General features: G+C 43.7%; 1 protein-coding gene and 1 pseudogene across 5 annotated transcripts in view; one reads left to right on the forward strand and one right to left on the reverse strand.

Moving 5' to 3' along the window:
* Nucleotides 1-19,682, forward strand: part of DAG1 (dystroglycan 1) — a 79,373-nt gene that overhangs the window by 35,958 nt on the left and 23,733 nt on the right. The window lies entirely within an intron of this gene.
* LOC103265509 lies at nt 13,141-14,041 on the reverse strand (annotated as a pseudogene).

The following is a 19,682-nucleotide window of genomic DNA, read 5'->3' on the forward strand; positions in this document are numbered from 1 at the left end:
GGCGACCGAGTGAGACCCCAACTCAAAAAAAAAAAAAAAAATTGTAAAACGACATAAACTTTACCATCTTTACAATAAAGTGTACTGTTCAAGCGCACCATATGGAGTTCAGTGGAGTGTAGAAGGAACTGTTTTTCAATGAGCCCCATCACATGAACTGTTAAAAATCTACTCAGATTAAAGACCATGATTCAGTGGAGAATGGCTGTTCAGTCCTTGGTTTTGAACCTTGTCTTTCTTCCTTTTCCCTGGGACTTGTTTGCACCTGGGTGAATTTATATGCAGGTATTAAGCCTTTGCTTCCTTCTTGTCTTTGTTGGAAAAATACAAAATACCATCAGCAGAAGCCGTTGTTCATTTGTGAATCTCTGCTTTTGGTATCTGTGATAAGTGAGAATTTGTAAGAATTTTCCAAGTGAGAAAATGTTTAAAGTAGCTTTTCTGTTTGATAGACTGTTGTGTAGTGTTTGCTTATCAGAGGTGGTAATGTGGGTAATTCTCCTATATGTTTTTACCTTTTTTGAGTTGAAGTCTCACTCCATTGTCCAGGCCGGAGTGCAGTGGCATGCTCTCGGCCACCTTACCATCAACCTGCTGGCTCAGGCGATCCTTCCACCTTAGCCTTCCAAGTAGCCAGAACTACAGGCATGTGCTACCATGCCCGGCTAATTTTTTGATTTGTTTGTAGAGATGAAGTCTTGCCAATTTGCCCAGGCTGTTCTTGAACCCATGGGCTCACGCTATCCTCTCACCTTGGCCTCCCAATGTACTGTTATTACAGACTTGAGTTACCATGCCCGGCCATGTTTCTACCTTTAAATCTCTTGCTGTGTTTGTGACTTTGGCCTCCTTTGGTTAAATCTGATGGCTATTTTTTCTGGGGCTGCCTGCAGGCCACGTGGGAACTGGCTCCATGTGAGGGAAATTTCATCCATCTCCTTAACTGAGAGCGGTTTTAGGGTGATATGTTGAATCTTCATCAGTGACTTGGCTTAAAACTTGCCTCATCTGATACCGGAGTCAGAATGGCTTGTTTTTAACCAGAAGCAGAGAAATCTGCCTGTCTTTTTGGTATTTGGAGCCCAAATAAACAATGACTTCACATCCTTGTTTTCCATTGTGTTGCGTACATCCTGTTGGCATCAGACTGAACCATTTTAAACTGGTTAACCCTCCAGAAATTTTAATGTTAGGTGGACAGTTAATATTTAACTTTAACTTCTGAATGTCTGGCCAAAGTCTTTTTGCTAGATAGAACCTAAAGTGGTTTTTCAGTTAAGATTTCTGCTCTTTACTATTTCTAAAACCATTTAAAACAGAGACATGAATTTTATTATTTAAGTCTGGTTTAAAAATGAAAATACCATTTTCTAGGAAAGTTCTAATTACCCTGGTAAATGGTGACAATTTGACAGCTTAAGTACTATTTTTAGGTACCATAGCTGTTGAGGTAGTAGGGGCTCCTGAGAGTGGTGGAGTGGGCTACCTCTGCCTCATTTTGTGTAGTTAATAATGGATTGAATCTTACAACTTTTCCCTTCATTCTTAGAAAGTAAAAAAATCTAAAGACAGCTGTTCTTTCTGAGTTTTAAGGTTAAACTGTCTGAAAGTTTTAGAGCTGGGCACAGTGGTGTGTGTCTATAGTCCTAGTTAATCAGGAGGCTGAGACAGGAGAATCACTTCAGCCCAGGAGTTCAAGGCTGAGTTGAGAGGTATGACCACACCTGTGAATAACCACTGCACTTCAGTCTGGGAGTTAAGGATTCCTTGACTGGGTAAGGGAAAACCCTTTTCTTCGCTAATTCTCAGGAATGTAGGTATGTGCAGGGCTGCCTGAATACTCATTATGCGTTTTTTTAAGGGTTATGGCAATATGGATAGAAAATAGTGGGTTTCTTTATCAAAAGGGCCAAGTGCGGTGACTCATGCCTGTTACCCCAGTACTTTGGAAGGCTAAAGTGGGAGGATTGCTTGAGCCCAGCAGTTCTAGACCAGCCTAGGCAACATAGAGAGACCTCACCTCTACAAAAAATAAAAAAATTAGCTGAGCGTGGTGGTGCATGCCCTGAAATCTAGTCTGGAATGCAGGGGCACAATCACGGCTTATCATAGCCTCAGACTCTGGGCTCAGGCAATCTTTCTGCCTCAGTATTCAGAATAGCTGGGACTGTACCAGCAGGCCCTGCTTCTTTTTTTTGACTTTGTAGAGGTGAGGTCTCACTATGTTGCCGAGGCTGGTCTTGAACTCCTGGGCTCAAGTAGTATTTCCATTTCAGCCTCCCCAAGTGCTGAGATACACAAGTGTGAGTCACTGTACCCAGCCAAAAGCATGTATTAACTGAGCTACATGGGACACTCATTAGCTCTGGGGAGGCAGCTTGAGTGAAGCAGAGCTACCTTTCTCCTGGGGCTGGCATTCCAAGGGGTTTCTTCCTACTTCCCTGGGGCATGGACAGAGTGAGGGGTCTGGTTTCTCATGGGCATTTCCGCCTCCCTCTTACCAAGTGATATGCTTTGGTTGAATATAGATAGGAATTGGGAGGGCCAAAAGGATCCTTTCCTGCTGAGTCCTATCTCCAGTGGCTAATGTCCTTACCAGTTACTGTGTAATGTTGTTGATTTTGTAGTTGTGTACCTAATGACTGATGTGGTAAACTTTAAATATATCTGCAGCTAGGGCAGCTTTAATGTATTTTGGTTATCAAGCACACCACCTTTTAGGTACTACTAAAAACTTTTTACTTCTGCTTATCACTTGAGAGTTCCCCCATATCACAGCTGGGAAGAAGGAAGCAATGACCTGGCGGTTGACAGATGCAGGGGACTTATTGACTCCGCCCTAACTAGTTCTGGTTCTTCTGGGTAAGGGCATTTCCCTGCAGTGAGTCTCAGGGTCTGAGGCTCCCTGGGCTTTTCACTCCAGATTGTCATTTTACTATTGGGGACTTGCTTTCCAGGAACCTAATGGAGATTCTGTGTTCAGATATCCTTCTTCTCCCTCCAGGCAACTTTCTGTGGAAGTGCTGCCTCAGTGGTGCTGTTAGGTGCTACTGATGTCTGTCTGTCCTGGGATTGGAGGATGTGGAATCTAGGGAGCTGTGGGGCTCTCTTTCCAAACGCTGGAGGCTTTTGGGGCAGGAGTGCAGACTTTTACCAAGAGAACAGGGAGAGGGCAGCTTGAGAGTGACTGCTTTGGGACTGAAGTGTCCCAGTGGGCTGTGTCCTGTTTGGGCTTTGCAGGCCATAACACTTTTTTGGGAGGGGAGGAGTCTCACTTTGTCACCCAGGCTTGAGTGAAGTGTAACAGTCATGACTCACTGCAGCCTCAACCTGCTGGACTCAGGCAGCCCTCCCATCCAAGCTTCCTGAGTAGCTGGAACTACATGCATGATCCACCACACCCAGCTAATTTTTTTATTTTTTTGTGGAGACAGGTCTCGTTCTGTTGCCCAGGCTGATCTTAAACTCCTAGGCTCAAGCACTCCTCCCACCTCAGCCTCCCAGAATGCTGGGATTACAGGCATGAGCTGCAGTGCCCAGCCCTCTAATACTATTAATGTTTCTTTGTTCCCTAGAGTGCCATGTCCAAGACTGAAGGATGGAACTTTTTCTGGTTTCTGAGTACCCTTTTCTCCCACCATGTTCTGGTCTGTGTGACATGGTTGAGTTTTTACCTCTCTTTTGTCCTTGGTCTCTGTTTGTATGCCATGACTGCTGGACACGTGTTCAAAGCCAGAGGCTTCACCAAAGCTCTGTGAGAGTCCCTTTTCATGAAGTTGGATATTCCTGGGGTCTGGGGCAGTACTGAGGGCTCAGGCTCATTTGTGGGCGCTGTACTTGGTGCTAGCAACAGAGGAACAAGTTCCTCATTCCCACTACTCATTTCTCTCTCTCTTTATTTTTGAGTAAGAGTCTCACTCTGTCATCTAGGCTGGAATACAGTGGCATGTTCATGGCCACTGCAGCCTCGACCTGCTGGGCTCAGGCAATCCTTCTGCCTTAGCCTTCCAAGTAACTGGAACTACAGGAGTGTACTACCACGCCTGGCTAATTTTTTGATTTATTATAGATAGAGACGAGGTCTCGCCATGTTGCCCAGCCTGGTCTCGAACCCGTGGACTCAGGCAATCCTCTTGCCTCCGCCTCCCAAAGTGCTGGGATTTACAAGAGTGAGCCACCATGCCCGGCCACTTATTTCTCAGTAGGAGAGCTTTGCAGCTCCTGTCAGCCAGACAGTAGTGAGTTCAGCCGAGATAAAATCTTGGGCTGCCTTGAATACTTCTAGTATTCCATGGGTAGGTATTGTGTGTGTGTGTGTGTGTGTGTGTGTGTGTGTGTGTGTGTGTGTAAAGTATGTTATAATGATGGGTGGCCATGTCGTCACAGATACTGGGTAGCTCTGACTAAAGTCTTTCTCTGGTTCCTGAGTACCCTTTTCTCCCACTGTGTTCTAGTCTGTGTGACTGTGGTTGAGTTTTTACCTCTCTTTGGGCCTTGGTTTCTGGCAGACGAGGAGGATCTCTGACTTCCATCTCCAAATGACCAAGTATGTGAGTATAAGACTATATGTAAAAAACCTTTCAGAGGGACCTAATCCAAGTGTGTGGATGCAGCCTACCAGGTTTCTAGCACAGGCAGATAAGATCCTTGCATGTAGGAAGCTGAAAGACACAAGGGTGCTTCTTATCAAGTTGCAAAAATACTTTCTCCCCAGTGCATGGAAAACCAACACAGAATAATTGGAGTTGTGCCCTGGACATCATCCGCCTGCTGAATGCAAAGCACTTAGTCATGCCCATGAAATAGCCACCCTGTGTCGTCATGTGTCTGCAGATAGCAGACTGAGCTTATGCTCTTGGTCGGGCAGGGTGTGTCTCATAACTGCTGCTATTTTCTTTTCTTTTTATTTTTTTTTTGAGTTGGAGTCTCACTCTGTCACCCAGACTGGAGTGCAGTGGCTGCTCCCGGCCACTGCAGCCTCGACCTGCTGGGCTCCGGTGATCCTTCCGCCTCAGCCTTCCAAGTAGCTGGAACTACAGGTGGGCGCTACCACGCCCGGCTAATTTTTTGATTTACTGTAGAGATGAGGTCTCACCAAGTTGCCCAGGCAGGTCTCGAACCCGCAGATTCAGGCAATCCACTCACCTCAGCCTCCCAAAGTGCTGGGATTACAGGCTGAGCCACCAAGCCCGGTTTGCTATTTTCAAATAAGCTGAGAATTAAAAAATTGAGAATTAGATTATAAAAGTAAAAGATCAACTGGATCTAAAAGTAAAAGATCAACTGGATCTAATAAGTGGAAAAGTAAATGAACTAAAGTGTAAAGACAGGAAAAAGCTAAAAAAAATAAAGGTCCTGTATCCTCTTCACTTATTCATTAAGGGTGTGTGTGTGTGTGTGTGTGCGTACGCATGTGTATGTATGTGTGTATTTGCACTGAGTGTTGGGCATATATTAGTGATTGCAATAGATGTATCCCTACTCTCCCACAATTTACAGTCTTGTGGGAGTGTTGGTTGAGCTGAGCCATTTACAAAGAGTAAAAATGCTTATGAAAGGAGAAGGTTTTCTTAAAGGAAGCACTTTGCAATAGTAAAAGCTAAAGTTAACAATTTAAGATAGTATAAATGAAAAAAGTAGAAAAATTTTAAAAAGTGATATAGTAAGCAATAAAAGTGTTACAAAAGAAACATAACTGAGACTAGGAATTATAAAAAAGAGACACAAAAGAGTTGAAGAAAAATTTTAAACTTGGAGTACTTTATTAAGGGTCTGAGAATAAGACTCCCATCAGAGTAGTAGGAACATTGGTCACTGAGACGTCAGGGAATTTTCTTTCTTACCTTTCTTGGTCAAGGACCCCTCAAAGGTCACTGGGAGTTAAGTGGTTCTTGAAACTGAAATCCACAGAGCCCTCCTTCTAATTATGTGGTGGTTTGGTTAATCTTGGTGAGTATGGGACTTAACATTGCTGGTGAGTCTGTGGTGGGCAAGAGTGACTTGGTCATCTGATGTCAGGGAGGAAATATCCCTGCTGAGGAATGGGTCTGAAGTCTTGTGAGAGCTACCTGGTCACATGTGGCCTTGGAGTATGGAACATGGTAGTAGAAACCAGGGAGGACAATGTTTTACCTTTCTTTTTTTGGATTGGAGTCACACTCTGTCACCCAGGCTGGAGGGCAGTGGCATGTTCCTGGCCACTGCAGCCTTGTTCTACTGGGCTCCTGCAATCCTTCCGCCTCAGCCTTCCAAGCAGTCGGAACTACAGGTGCGCACTACCACACCTGGCTAATTTTTGATTTATTGTAGAGATGAGGTCTTGCTGAGTTGCTCTGTTGGGTCTCTAGCCCACGGGCTCAGGCAGTCCTGTCAGCTTGGCTTCCCAAAGTGCTGGGATTACAGGCTGAATGTTTTACCTTTTACTCATCTTGCATTGATGAGAGGGATCAATCAAATTATATTGTGACAAATTATAAAACATATTTAAATTTTTGAGATGGATGAATTTTAGTTTCTATCTCATACCTTTATAGAGTAGTCCAGTGAGCTTTTCTAAGCTCTTAAGAGGCAAGTATTATCTTAGGAACTAAGGGTATATACAGACTCTGCTTTTGGGGAAAGGAGTATTTGTAAACCTGAGTGACACAAGCACTGTGAGATAGAAGAGGACAGAAATGGGGTGATGGGCAGGGCAGAAACCCCAAGTGCTGAAATCTGGCTTTTAGTTGCCGTTCAGAATTTGCTAAACACACACATAAAAGCAGAGCTTGCCAGTCCCACGTAGGTGGTGAACAAAACACAAAGAAGTGAAACAGAGCAAGAAGTACTGGCCATTTTAGGATTTGTATATTTTGAGGTCACAGAATTCAGCCAAGTTCTTCACCTTCATGTGTTTCAAGCACTCAGTAGAGAACATAGACTAACATCACACACACCTGAATATTTGCCACCCGACTTTGTCATATCTTAAGGTTCTTCCATATTTGTATAAGATCCTATTTTAGGAATAAAGCAGTAATAAACTTGGAGACCCTTAAGAATTCCCTATTTCCCTTACCCTCCCTTTGCAGTAACTGCAATCCTGAGTTTGGTATTTATGAAACCATGAATAATTTTATTATTACATATGAATCTGAAGCTATGTAATTTAAACATTTTACATAAACAGCATATCTTTCTGCAGTGGGCACTTTTTTTAAAAAACATTTTGAGATATATCCATTTTGGTGCTTGTAGTTGTAGTTCATGTTAATTGTCCTACAGAGTTCCATGACAGTCCATGAAAAGGGCTGTTTCCAACTTTCCAGTGTTTCAGTGAACATACTTACACTATCTTTCCATGTATGTGTGTAGGTTCCTCTGGCTGTGTGTCCAGAAGTAGAATGGCCTAGCTGAGTAGTGAGTCCCCTCCAGGGTGTTGGACCAGCTCACGTTTCCTTCAGCAGTTGTTGTAGTCCTGTTCCCTCAGTGGTGTCACAATGAAACATTTTGGCACCTGATTGGTTTGTAAAGGTTTTTTTTTTTTTGAGTTGGAGTCTCACTCTGTCACCCAGATTGGAGTGCAGTGGCCGTTCCCAGCCAGCACAGCCTCCACCTGCTGTGCTCTGGCGATCCTTCTGCCTCAGCCTTCCAAGTAGCTGTAACTACAGGCGTGCTACCACACCCGGCTAATTTTTTGATTTATTGTAGAGATGAGGTCTTGCCAAGTTGCCCAGGCGGGTCTTGAACCCACGGGCTCAGGCAATCCACTCACCTCAGCCTCCCAAAGCGTGGGATTACAGGCTGAGCCACTGAGCCCTGTAAAGGTTTTTTGGGGGAGTTTTTTGGAATTTTTTTTTTTTTGAGTCAGGGGCTCAATCTGTCTCCAATACTGGTGTTCAGTGGCCTTGAACTCTTGGGCTGAAGGGATCCATCCTCCTCAACATTAGTTGTTTGGACTTGAGGCATACACCACTATGCCTGGCTAATTAAAAAAAGATTTTTTTTTGTATAGATGAGATCCTGCTATGTTGCCCAGGCTTGTCTCAAGCTCCCGGGCTCAAGCTATTCTCCTGCCTCGGCCTCCCAAAATGCTAGGATTACAGATGTGAGCCACTGCATCAGACCTGTGAAAGTTTTTCATGTTGCTTCAGTTTTCTTTTCCCTGATTATTGGTGATGTTGAGCATCTTTTTCTTTTCTTTTCTTTTCTTTTTGAGTCAGAGTCTCACTCTGTCATCCAGGCTGGAGTGCAGTGGCCCACTCACGGCTCATCACAGCCATGTCCACCTGCACTCAGCCATCCTTCCTCTTCAGCCTTCCAAGTAGCTGGAACCACAGGTGTGTACTACCATGCCTGGCTAATTTTTATTTATTTGTTGTAGAGATGAGGTCTAGGCAAGTTGTTCTGGCTGGTGGAACCCCTGGGCTCAGGCATTCCTCTCACCTTGGCTTCCCAAAGTGTTGGGATTACAGGTGTGAGCCACCATGCCCGGTGAACATTTTTTTCTAAGTTTACTGCTATTCAGATTTTCTTCTCTGTGAATTACTTGTTGGTTCCGTCTTTCCTGTCAAAGCCCATTTTTATTGTTTTTGGTCGCATGATTTTCTTTTTTTTTTTGTTGAGTCAGAGTCTTACTTTGTTGCCCAGGCTGGAGTGCAGTGGTACGCTCACGGCCACTGTAGCCTCAACCTGCTGGGCTCAGACAGTGCTTTCCAGGTAGTTGGAACTACAGGCATGTACCACCATGCCCTGCTAATCTTTTGATTTATTGTAGAAACGAGGTCTCACCATGTTGCCAAGGCTAGTCTCGAACCCTTGGGCTCAGACAATCTTCTTGCCTCTGACTTCCAAAGTGCTGGGATTATAGGTGTGACCCACTGTACTTTGTCTGCTTGATGTTTTTGATGGGGATCCATTAGCCATCATATACACTGAAAAAGTTCTCTTCCAGATTGTCGTTGACCTATTTATTTATTTATTTTTGAGTAGGAGTCTCATTTTGTCACCCAGTCTGTAGGGCAGTGGCACGCTCCTGGCCACTGCAGCCTCAACCTGCTGGGCTCAGGCGATCCTTCTGCCTCAGTCTTCCAAGTAGCTGAAAGTACAGGCACATGCCACCATGCCCGGCTAGATTTTTGATTTACTGTAGAGATGGGGTCTCACCAAGTTGCCCAGGCTGGTCTCTAACCTGTGGACTCAGGCAATCCTCTCACCCTGGCTTCCCAAAGTGCTAGGATTATAGGAGTGAGCCACCGCGCCCAGCCTGTGGTTGACCTTTTTATCTTTTGTTGTTGTTGTTGCTGGAGTCTCACTCTTTCGCCCTGGCTGGAATGCAGTGGCATGCTCACAGCCACTGTAGGCTTGATCTGCTGGGCTCAGGTGATCCTTCCGCCTCAGCATTCCAAGTAGCTGGAACCACAGGTGTGCGCCACCACACCTGCCTAATTTTTTTGATTTATTGTAGAGACGAGGTCTCACCAAGTTGCCCAGGCTGGCCTCAAACCTCTGGGCTCAGGCAGTCCTCTCACCTCTACCTCCCAAAGTGCTGGGATTCTAGACATGGGCCACCGTGCCTGGCTACTTTTCATTTTCAAAATTGTTTTGGCTATTCTACTTCCATTGCTTTTTCATATACATTTTAGCATTATCTTGTTTTTATCTAAAAAACCTTTTTGGGATTTTGATATGAATTATATCAAAACTTTTATTAGTTTCCTATGGCTGCTGTCTTTAAAAAGTTGCCACAGCCTTAGTGGCTTAAAATAACACATATTTTTGCTTTCACAGTTTTGGAGACCAGAGATCCAAAATCAAGGTTTTGACAAAAGGTCTGAGCTCCCTCTCTAAGCTCTGGGACTAATCCATTTCTTGCATCTTCTAGCTTTTATTGACTGCTGACATTTCTTAACTCTTGGCCACATCACTACAATCTCTGCCTCACCTTTTATATCTCATTCTCCCTCTATTTATGTATAATCTCTAGTCTCTGCCTTAACCTTCATATTCCCTTTTCCTTCTGTATGTATATCATTGTCCTCTGACAATTTCAGTTAGATTTAGGGCCCGCCCAGATAATCTCCCTACATCAAGATTTGTTATTTAATCTCATCTGCAAAGACTTTTTTCTTATAAAATAACATTTACAGATTCTAGGGACCTGATAGCTTTGAGTGACCATTACTTGGCCTATCACAAACCTGTATATTGGTTTGAGGGGAATTGACATATTTACTATGTTGAGTTTTCCAATCCATGAACATAGTATGTCTTTCCATTTGTTTGGAGCTTCTCTGCTTTCTTTAAATTCTGTACATGTTTTGTTAGGTTTACACCTAAGTATTTAATTTTTTTTTGAGCAATGTAAATGGTATTTTAAATTTTGGTATTGTTTATTGTAATAATAGAAATACAATTGACTTTTGAATGTTTATTTTGTATTCTGTGGCCTTCCTGAGCTTACTTAGCTCTAAAGAGTTTTCTTGTAGATTCCTTGGAATTTTCTTTTCTTTTTTTTTTTGAGTTGCTCTCTGTTGCCCAGGCTGGAGTACAGAAGCATGATCATAGCTCACTACAGCCTCCAACTCCAGGGCTCACACAGCCCTTCCACCTCAGCCTCTTGAGTGCTGGGACTATAGGCACACACCTGACTACTTTTTTTGTTGTCAGGAAAGATGAGGAATTGGTGACTGGGCATGGTGGCGCAAGCCTGTAATCCCAGCACTTTGGGAGGCTGAGGGAAGTGGATTCTTGAATACAGGTGTTGGAGACCAGCCTGGGCAACATGGCAAAACCTCATCTCTACAAAAAATTTTTAAAAATAGCTGGGTGTGGTGGTGCACTCCTGTAGTCCCAGCTACTCGGGATGCTGAGGTAGAAGGATCACCTGAGACTAGGAGGTATAGCCTTAGTGACAGAGTGAAACCCCGACTCAAAAAAGAAAAAAAGAGAGAGAGTTGAGGAATTGCTGTGTTGCCTAGGCTGATCTCAAACTCTTGGCCTCAAGCGACCCTCCCACTTTGGCCTCCAAAGCACTGGGATTACGGATGTGAGCCACTATGCCCAGCCAGATCACTTAATAGACAATTAAGTGATCTGCAAATAGGAACAGTTTTATTTTTTATTTTCCAGTCTATATGCCATTTGTTTCCTTTTCTTGCCTTATTGTGCTGCTTAAAACTTCTAGCACTATGTTGAATAAGCATGGTGAGAGTGGACATCCCTTGCCTTATTTCAGATCATGAGGAGAAAGCATTCAGTCTGTCACCATTAAGTGCAGTGTTAGCTGTGGGTTTTTTCATAGATGCTTTTTATCAAGTTTAGGAAATCCCCCTCTGTTCCTGTTTTTCAGAGAGTTTTTTAAAAATAATGAATACTTGTTGAATTTTGTCAGATAATGTCAAATAATTCTGCCTCAATTGATATGGTTATGTGATTTTTATTCTTTAGTCTGTTAATATGGTGGATTACACTGATTGATTTTTTCAAATATTGAGCCATTCTCACATCTCTGAAATAAGTACCACTTGGTCATGGTATATATTTCTTTTGCTATATTGCTGAATTCTATTTGATCATGTTTTGTTAAAGATTTTTTTGTTGCTAGTTGTGGTGGTTCAAGCCTATAATCCCAGCCCTTTGGGAGGCAGAGGTGAGAGGATTGCCTGAGCCCAGGGATTTGAGACCAGCCTGGGCAACTTGGTGAGACCTCGTCTCTACAATAAATAAAAAAATTAGTCGAGTATGGTAGTATGTGCCTGTAATTCCAGCTACTTGGAAGGCTGAGGTGGAAGAATCGCCTGAACCCAGGAGGTCAAGGCTGTGGTGATCGTGAGTGTGCCATTGCCCTCCAGCCTACATGTCAGAGTGGGACTTCAACTCCATTTAAAAAAAAAAAAAAAAAAAAAAAAAATATATATATATATATATATAAAATTATTATTTTTGGTTTGTGTTCATGATAGTTATGGGCCTGTAGTTTTATTTTGTGTTTATTACTAATATTTTTTAAAATGTTTAAAAGAATAACTAATTTTCAGTTCTCCAACAGCTCTCATCCCTCCCTCTTGCCCGCACAACTCCTGACCCATTACCTCAGAGCTAGTTCAAAGCTGAACCTGTTCACTGCTGTTTTTACAGAAAACAACCAGTGCCAGGATGTGGGAAAAGAGTTAGGAGAGGGCGACATTACTGTCCAGGTTCCACACAAAGATAGGACAGGTGGAGATTCACAGAAATCAAATGAAAGGGCTTGTGTCCTCATAATGACATCACTTAAAATGGGCTGGAGATGAGCTAGGTAGGGTAAAGCCATCAGAGGCTTTATAAGATGTCTCACGGGTCTGCGTCAGACCCAGGAGAACCAACACCAGGAGAAGAAAGAGGAGGCAGTCTTAGGGAAAGTTTCACAGTTCTCCCATGTTGGAAGATGGGAAAGTCTGCAGGGCACTAAGAGCCTCATTTATTTTGCCAGAAGAACTTATTCTAGTGTTGAGGAGTCTTAAAAATGCCACAGATACTGAGAAAGGCTTTGCGGAGATGCGCAGTTCCACAAAGCACAGTGATCACAGACCGTAGCAGTGGGGATCATGTTACTGACGGAAACTACAAAATCCAAAAGCAGGGAGGATGGCCTTTTAGGGAGGAACTGTACAGTCAACCAAACTTGACCTCAGGTCAGACAGCCTGGTGAGTTTCGCAAGTAACTGACAACATTGAGAGTAGGGATGTCACATAAAAAGACTTAAAACAAGCAACTAGAAGAAGGGAATGGTAAAAAGCCATTCCGGGACTCTCAGGAATTGAGGGCAATACTGGAGGACAGGTGGACAGATACAAAAGAAACAGCACCATACATGTTTCCTGTTCAGCAATCATTTGATGAAGGGCAAGAAGATCCAGGAGGCAACTGAAGGGAACAAAGATGTGTCCCAAAGACAAGTCTCTGGAGGCTGGATCAGATGAACATGCGCACTGTGGACACCAGTGATGAAACACATCTCTGGACCCCCAAATAGGGGCAGATGGCAGGTGGAATGGGTGTATCACTGACTGAGGGTGTTGGATGGAAGGGTCTCACAATAGCTATCAAAGGGCCACAGGGAAATACATGGCTGCTAGGTCACAGAGGGCTCCTTCCAGCCTGGATGAGAAGGTACAATCTCACAAAGGAGGTCCATTGATCCTGGGTGGTTGAAGACACAGAGGTCCTCATATTGACAGTGGCCCTTTTTGGCAAAGTGTTGGCAGACAGGGCGGTCAGATTTGTCTTCCATAACCTGGTGGATCATCCTTGAGTGGGCAGGTATTCTTTTTTTTGAGTTGGAGTCTCACTCTGACACCCAGACTGGAGTGCAGTGGCCGTTCCTGGCCACCGCAGCCTCGAGCTGCTGGGCTCCGGTGATCCTTCCACCTCAACCTTCCAAGTAGCTGGAACTACAGGTGCGCGCCACCATGCCCGGCTGATTTTTTTGATTTATTGTAGAGATGAGGTCTCGCCAAGTTGCCCGGATGGGTCTCGAACCCGCGGGCTCAGGCAGTCCACTCACCTCAGCCTCCCAAGACACGGGATTACAGGCTGAGCCACCGAGCCCGGCTGGCAGGTATTCTTGATAAGAGACCAGCTTTCAGGCCTTCCAGGATTTCTCTGTTCTTTGTGAAAGCTTCCCCTGGAGGGACTCCCATGGCCTGGCCCCAGAAAAGGAGGTTCAGCATTGACTCCCCCCTCACCAACCATGACTATATGGGCCAGACCTTGGGCTGAGGCCTCCGCAAACTAGGCCTCTATCCCAGGGAGGAGGTGGGAGACTCAGCAGTGGTAGAATTATTGGTCCCCTTGATCCTGGAACACCTCTATGAAGAGCTGACTTGTGGTCACTAGGCTTTCCACTGGCCACTGGGGGAGGACCCAGAAGGCTGACTGGTCCGATGGGACTCCATCCTCCTTATCTCCTATTTCTTCCCACTCAGGCAATGGGGACTCCTGCCACGGCAGCAGCGGCTGGTGCTGATTCTGCTGCTTTCGTTTTGGCATTATGGCTGTGGCAATGGCTACAGCAGGATTTGGAGGGCGGTGAAGAAAACTTTTGTACTTTCTTTGTCTGATTTTGGTGTCAAGTAAATCAGAGCTGAGCATGGTGTCATGCACCTGTAGTCCCATTTGCTTGGAAGGCTGAAGTGGGAGGATTGCTTGAGTCCAGGGGTTTGAGATCAGTCCTGGCAACATAGTGAAGACTCAACTGTATAAAAATTTTAAAAAATTTAGCTAGGCATGGTGGAACATGCTTGTAATTTCTTTTTTTTTTTTGAGTTGGAGTCCCACTCTGTGGCCCAGACTGGAGTACAGTATCCGCTCCTGGCCACCGCAGCCTCGACCTGCTGGGCTTCGGCAATCATTCCGCCTCAGCCGTCCACATAGCTGGAACTACGCCCGGCTAATTTTTTGATTTATTGTAGAGATGAGGTCTCGCCAAGTTGCCCGGGCGGGTCACGAACCCACGGGCTCAGGCAATCCACTCACCTCAGCCTCCCAATCCTTGTAATTTCAGCACCTTGGAAGGCCGAGGTGGGAGGATTACTTGAGGCCAGCAGTTTGAGACCAGCCTGGGCAACATAGCAAGACACCATCTCTGCACAAAATTTAAAAATATTTAGCCAGGTGTGGTGGTGTGTGATTGTAGTCCCAGCTACTTGGGAGGCTGAAATGAGAGAATTGCTTGAGCCCAGGAGGTCGAGGCTGTGATTGTGCCACTATACTCCAGGCAAAAGAAAGAAAGGAAGGAAAGGCAGGCTCAGGCACAGATGGTCCATACCTGTAAGAGCCCAGGATTTGAGACCAGCCCTGGCAATGTAGCAAGACCCCATTTCTACACAAAATAAATTAGCCAGGTATGGTGGCACATGCCTGTATTCCTAACTATTTGGGAGGCTGAGGTGAGGGGATCATTTAAGTTCAGGAATTGAAGTCTATAGTGAGTTGTGATTGCACCATTGCTCTGCAGCCCCTCCTTTTTTTTTTTTTTTTTTTTTTTTTTTGAGTTGGAGTCTCACTCTGTCACCCAGACTGGAGTGCAGTGGCCGCACCTGGCCACCGCAGCCTCGACCTGCTGGGCTCTGGCAACCCTTCCGCCTCAGCCTTCCTTTTTTTCTTTTTTCTGTTTTTGAGTAAGATTCTCACTGTGTTGTCCAGGCTGGAGTGCAGTGTCATACTCACGACCACCGCAGCCTTGACCTGTTCAGCTGATCCTTCTGCCTCAGCCTTCCAAGTAGCTGGAACCACAGGTGTGTGCAACCACAGGTGTGTGCAACCACAGCTGGCTAATTTTTTCATTTTTTGTAGAGATGAGGCCTCACCAAGTTGCCCAGGCTGGTCTTGAACCTCCTGAACTCAGACAGTCCTCTCACCTCAGCCTCCCAAAGTGCTGGGATTACAGGCATAAGCCGCTATGCCCGACCAGGATGAATTTAAAAAGATATTTTAACATTCTAAAAAAATAAAACGAATTGGGAAGTGTTCCCTCCTCTTTTACTTTCTGTAAGAGAGTGTGTAATTCTTCCTTAACACCAGTATTTGGTAGAATTTACCAGTGAAGCCACTCAGGCTTGTAGATTTCTTTTTGTGGGAGTTTTCTTTTTTCCTTAAATTACTTTTTAAAATTGTTTGAGTCAGTCTTTTTTTTTTTGAATTGGAGTCTCACTCTTTTGCCCAGACTGGAGTGCAGTGGCTGCTCCCGGCCACCGCAGCCTCGACCTGCTGGGCTCCGGCGATCCTTCTGCCTCAGTCCTCCAAGTAGCTGGAACTACAGGCGAGCGCTACCACGCCCGTCTGATTTTTGATTTATTGTAGAGATGAGGTCTTGCCAAGTTGCCCAGACAGGTCTCGAACCCGTGGGCTCAGGGAATCCACTCACCTCAGCCTCCCAAATGCGCGGGATTACAGGCTGAGTCACTGAGCCCTGTGCCAAGACTGGAGTGCAGTGGCACCATCACAGCCTCAGCCTGCTGGGCTCAGGCTATCCTCTCACCTTGGCCTCCCAAAGTGCTGGGATACAGGTGTGAGCCAACTTGCCCAGCCTTTAATTGCTATTATTATTTTTTTATATAGAGACAGTTTTGCTATGTTTCCCAGGCAGGTCCTGAATGCCTGGGCTCAAGCAGTTATCCCGCTTCCACCTTCCAAAATGCTAGAGTTATAGGCATGAACTACCGTGCCCGGCCTTTCTAGGAGTTTTAAAATTATAAATTCACTTTCCTTACTAGAAATTATATAATAGCTGGGCTCGGTGGCTCAGCCTGTAATCCCGCACTTTGGGAAGCTGAGGTGAGTGGATTACCTAAGCCTGTGGGTTCGTGACCCGCCTGGGCAACTTGGTGAGACCTCATCTCTACAATAAATCAAAAAATTAGCCAGGAGTGGTAGCGCGCGCCTGTAGTTCCAGCTACTTGGAAGGCTGAGGCGGAAGGATCGCTGGAACCTAGCAGATCGAGGCTGCGGTGACCGGGAGCGGCCACTGTACTCTAGCTGGGCGACAGAGTGAGATTCCAACTCAAAAAAAAAAAAAAAAGAAATTATATAATATTGGGTGAGTTGTGGTAGTTTGTGTTTTTTTTCGGGAGAACTTGTTTTGTTTGATTTGTCATATTTGTCTGTATAGAGTAGTTTGTAATATTTTCTTATTTTCCTTCATGTCTGCAGTATCTATAGTGATATCTCCTGTTTGATTGCTGATGTTAGTAATTGCATTTTCTCTTTCTTTGTTCATATTACTTGAGATTTACCAATTTTATTAATCTTTTCAAATACCTAATTTTTTGTGTGTCATTGATTTTTCTGTTGCTTTTTATTTCATTTTTGTTCTTTATTATTTCTTTCCTTCTGTTTGGTTTTGGTGTATTTTACTCTCTCTCTCTCTCTTTTTTTTAGATTCTTAAGGTGGGAACATAGATTATTGGTTTGAAACAGTTTCTTTTTTCTAATGGATTTAGTGCTATAAATTCCCCTGTAGGCACTGCTTTTACTGTGTTTCACAAATTTTGACACAGCTCCACAAATATATTTAAATCTTCATTCAGTTCAATGTAGTTTTTTTATTTCCATTGAGAATTCCTCTCTGACCTAGGGATTATTTAGAAGTATGTGTATGGTTTTCAGGTGTTTGGAGATCTCACATTATTTTTCTGTTACTGATTTCTAGTTTGATTCTATTGTGGTTGGAGAACACATTTAGTATTATTTCATTTCCTCTAAGTTTGTTGAGATTTGTTTATGGCCCTAGATGTGATTATGCTTGGTGGGCATTTGAAAATGTATTCTACTATTGTTGGATAGAGTGCTCTATAAATGCTAATTAGATTGTGTTGATCATATTGACTGATGGTATTTTGTGTCCTTGCTGATTTTCTTCCTAGGTCTATCAGTTGTTGAGAAAGTAGTTTTGAAGTTTACAACTATAACTTGGGCTTTGTTTATGTCTCCTTTCAGTTCTATCAGTTTTTGCTTCACATATTTTGGAGCTCTGATGTTTGGTGCACCAAAACAACTCTGTTGTTAGGACTGCTATGTCTTCTTGGTAGATTTACCTTTTTATTAATATTATTATTATTATTATCCTTTTATTATTATTATTGTTGTTATTGTTTTGAGTTGGAGTCTCATTCTGTTGCCTAGGCTGAAGTGCAGTGGCACGATCCTGGCTACCACAGCCTCCATCTGCTGGACTCAGATGATCCTTCCGCCTCAGCCTTCCAAGTAGCTGGAACTACAGGCACACACTACCATGCCCGGCTAATTTTTTATTTATTGTAGAAACAAGGTCTCACTAAGTTACCTGAGCTGGCCTTGAACCCAGGGGCTCAGGCAATCCTCTCACCTCGGCCTCCCAAAGTGCTGGGATTACAGGCTGAGCCACCGAACCCGGCTTTCCTTTTATTATTATATAATGTTTGTGTCTCTGATAATTTTCTTCGCTCTGAGATCTACTTTATCTGATATTCATATAGGTACTCTTGCCTTCCTATAATTAATATTTGTGTGATACATCTCTTTCTATCCTTTTACTTTCAACATATCTTTGTTAGATAATGGTAACATTTCTGTCATCTAGGTGTTATCATCTATGATTATTATCTTTTTTTTTCGTTCAGTTTGAGAACTTTCTGCTTGTGGTGTGATGGATGATTTTTTAAAAATTGAAACCTGGAAATTTTTGTATTTTGGTTTGAAACTACATTTTGTTTCAACTGACTTTTCCTGAGGCTTCTCTGGCAGTGAAAGATTGAGGAGTATGAGGAGTGGGTAGTTGCTGCATTTCTCTGTGCACTTTGTTTTTTAAGTCTTTTCTTTCTTTTTTCTTTTTGAGTTGGAGTCTCTGTCTCCCAGGCTGGAGTGCATTGGCATGCTCACGGCCACCACCACAGCCTTGACCTGCTGGGCTCAGGCGATCCTTCCACCTCAGCCTTCCAAGTACCTGTAACTGTAGGCACATGCCACCTCGTCTGGCTAATTTTTTGATTTATTGTAGAGACGAGGTGTCGCCAAGTTGCCCAGGCTGGTCTCGGACCCCAGGACTCAGGCAGTTCTCTTGCCTCAGCCTCCCAAAGTGCTGGGATTACAGATTTGAGCCACTGCACCTGGCTTTTTTTAGTCTTTTCAAAGTGTTTTTTTAAGGCTTATTAATTGTTACATTGCCACATGACTGTATCTCCATATATACATACACACATTCTTTTCCTCTCTACACCATTTCAAAGTGAGTTGCGGAGTGTTTGACACTTAATCCCTAAATATTCTCTAAATAAAACTCATAAAATTGAAGATGATTCCCTATAGAGTCACACTACAATCATATCACCTAAGAAAATTTACTAGGAATTTTCTGATTGCTGTCTCTTAATCAAGTTCACTTAATCAGGTGAACTTGCATTTAAGGATGTCGATGTTTGGAGAGACCATTTGTCTTGTAGAAGGTCCCATATTTGAGACTTGTTTGTCTTTTCATGGCCCCCATGTTTCCTGTAAATTGGAAGTTAGGTCTAGAGCAATGCTGCCCAATAGAAATATAACATGAACCACATATGTCATTTAATTTTTCCTGGCAGCCACATGGAAAAAAAGGTGAAATTAATTTTATTTAATAGAGTTCATTATTTATTATTTGTTTATCCATATTTATTATTTACTTTATATATTTTATTAGCAATATATTTGATTATATACAATATAGTTTTAATATGTAATCAATATTTTTTTAAGTGATCATGTATTTTATATTATTATTATTATTATTATTTTTTTGAGTCGGAGTCTCACTCTATCACCCAGGCTGGAGGGTAGTGGAACTCTCCCAGTCACTGCAACCTCAACTGCTGGGCTCAGGTGATCCTTCCTCCTCAGTCTTCCAAGTAGCTGGAACTATAGGCATGTGCCACCATGCCTGGCTAATTTTTTGATTTATTGTAGAGACGCGGTCTTGCCAAGTTGCTCAGGCTGGTCTCGAACCCGCGGGCTCCCAGAGTGCTAGGATTATAGACGTGAGCCACCACACCTAGCCTGTATTCTTTTTTATAAAAAGTATTCAAAATTTGGGCCAGGCAGGTGGCTTATGCTTATAATTCCAGTGCTTTGGGAGGCTGAGGTGAGAGGATTGCCTGAGCCCATGGGTTTGAGATCAGCCTGGGCAACTTGGTAAGACCTCATCTCTACAATA

The sequence above is a fragment of the Carlito syrichta genome, unplaced genomic scaffold, assembly GCF_000164805.1.
Source record: "Carlito syrichta isolate Samal-C Ts95f unplaced genomic scaffold, Tarsius_syrichta-2.0.1 Scaffold306628, whole genome shotgun sequence".
Taxonomy (NCBI): domain Eukaryota; kingdom Metazoa; phylum Chordata; class Mammalia; order Primates; family Tarsiidae; genus Carlito; species Carlito syrichta.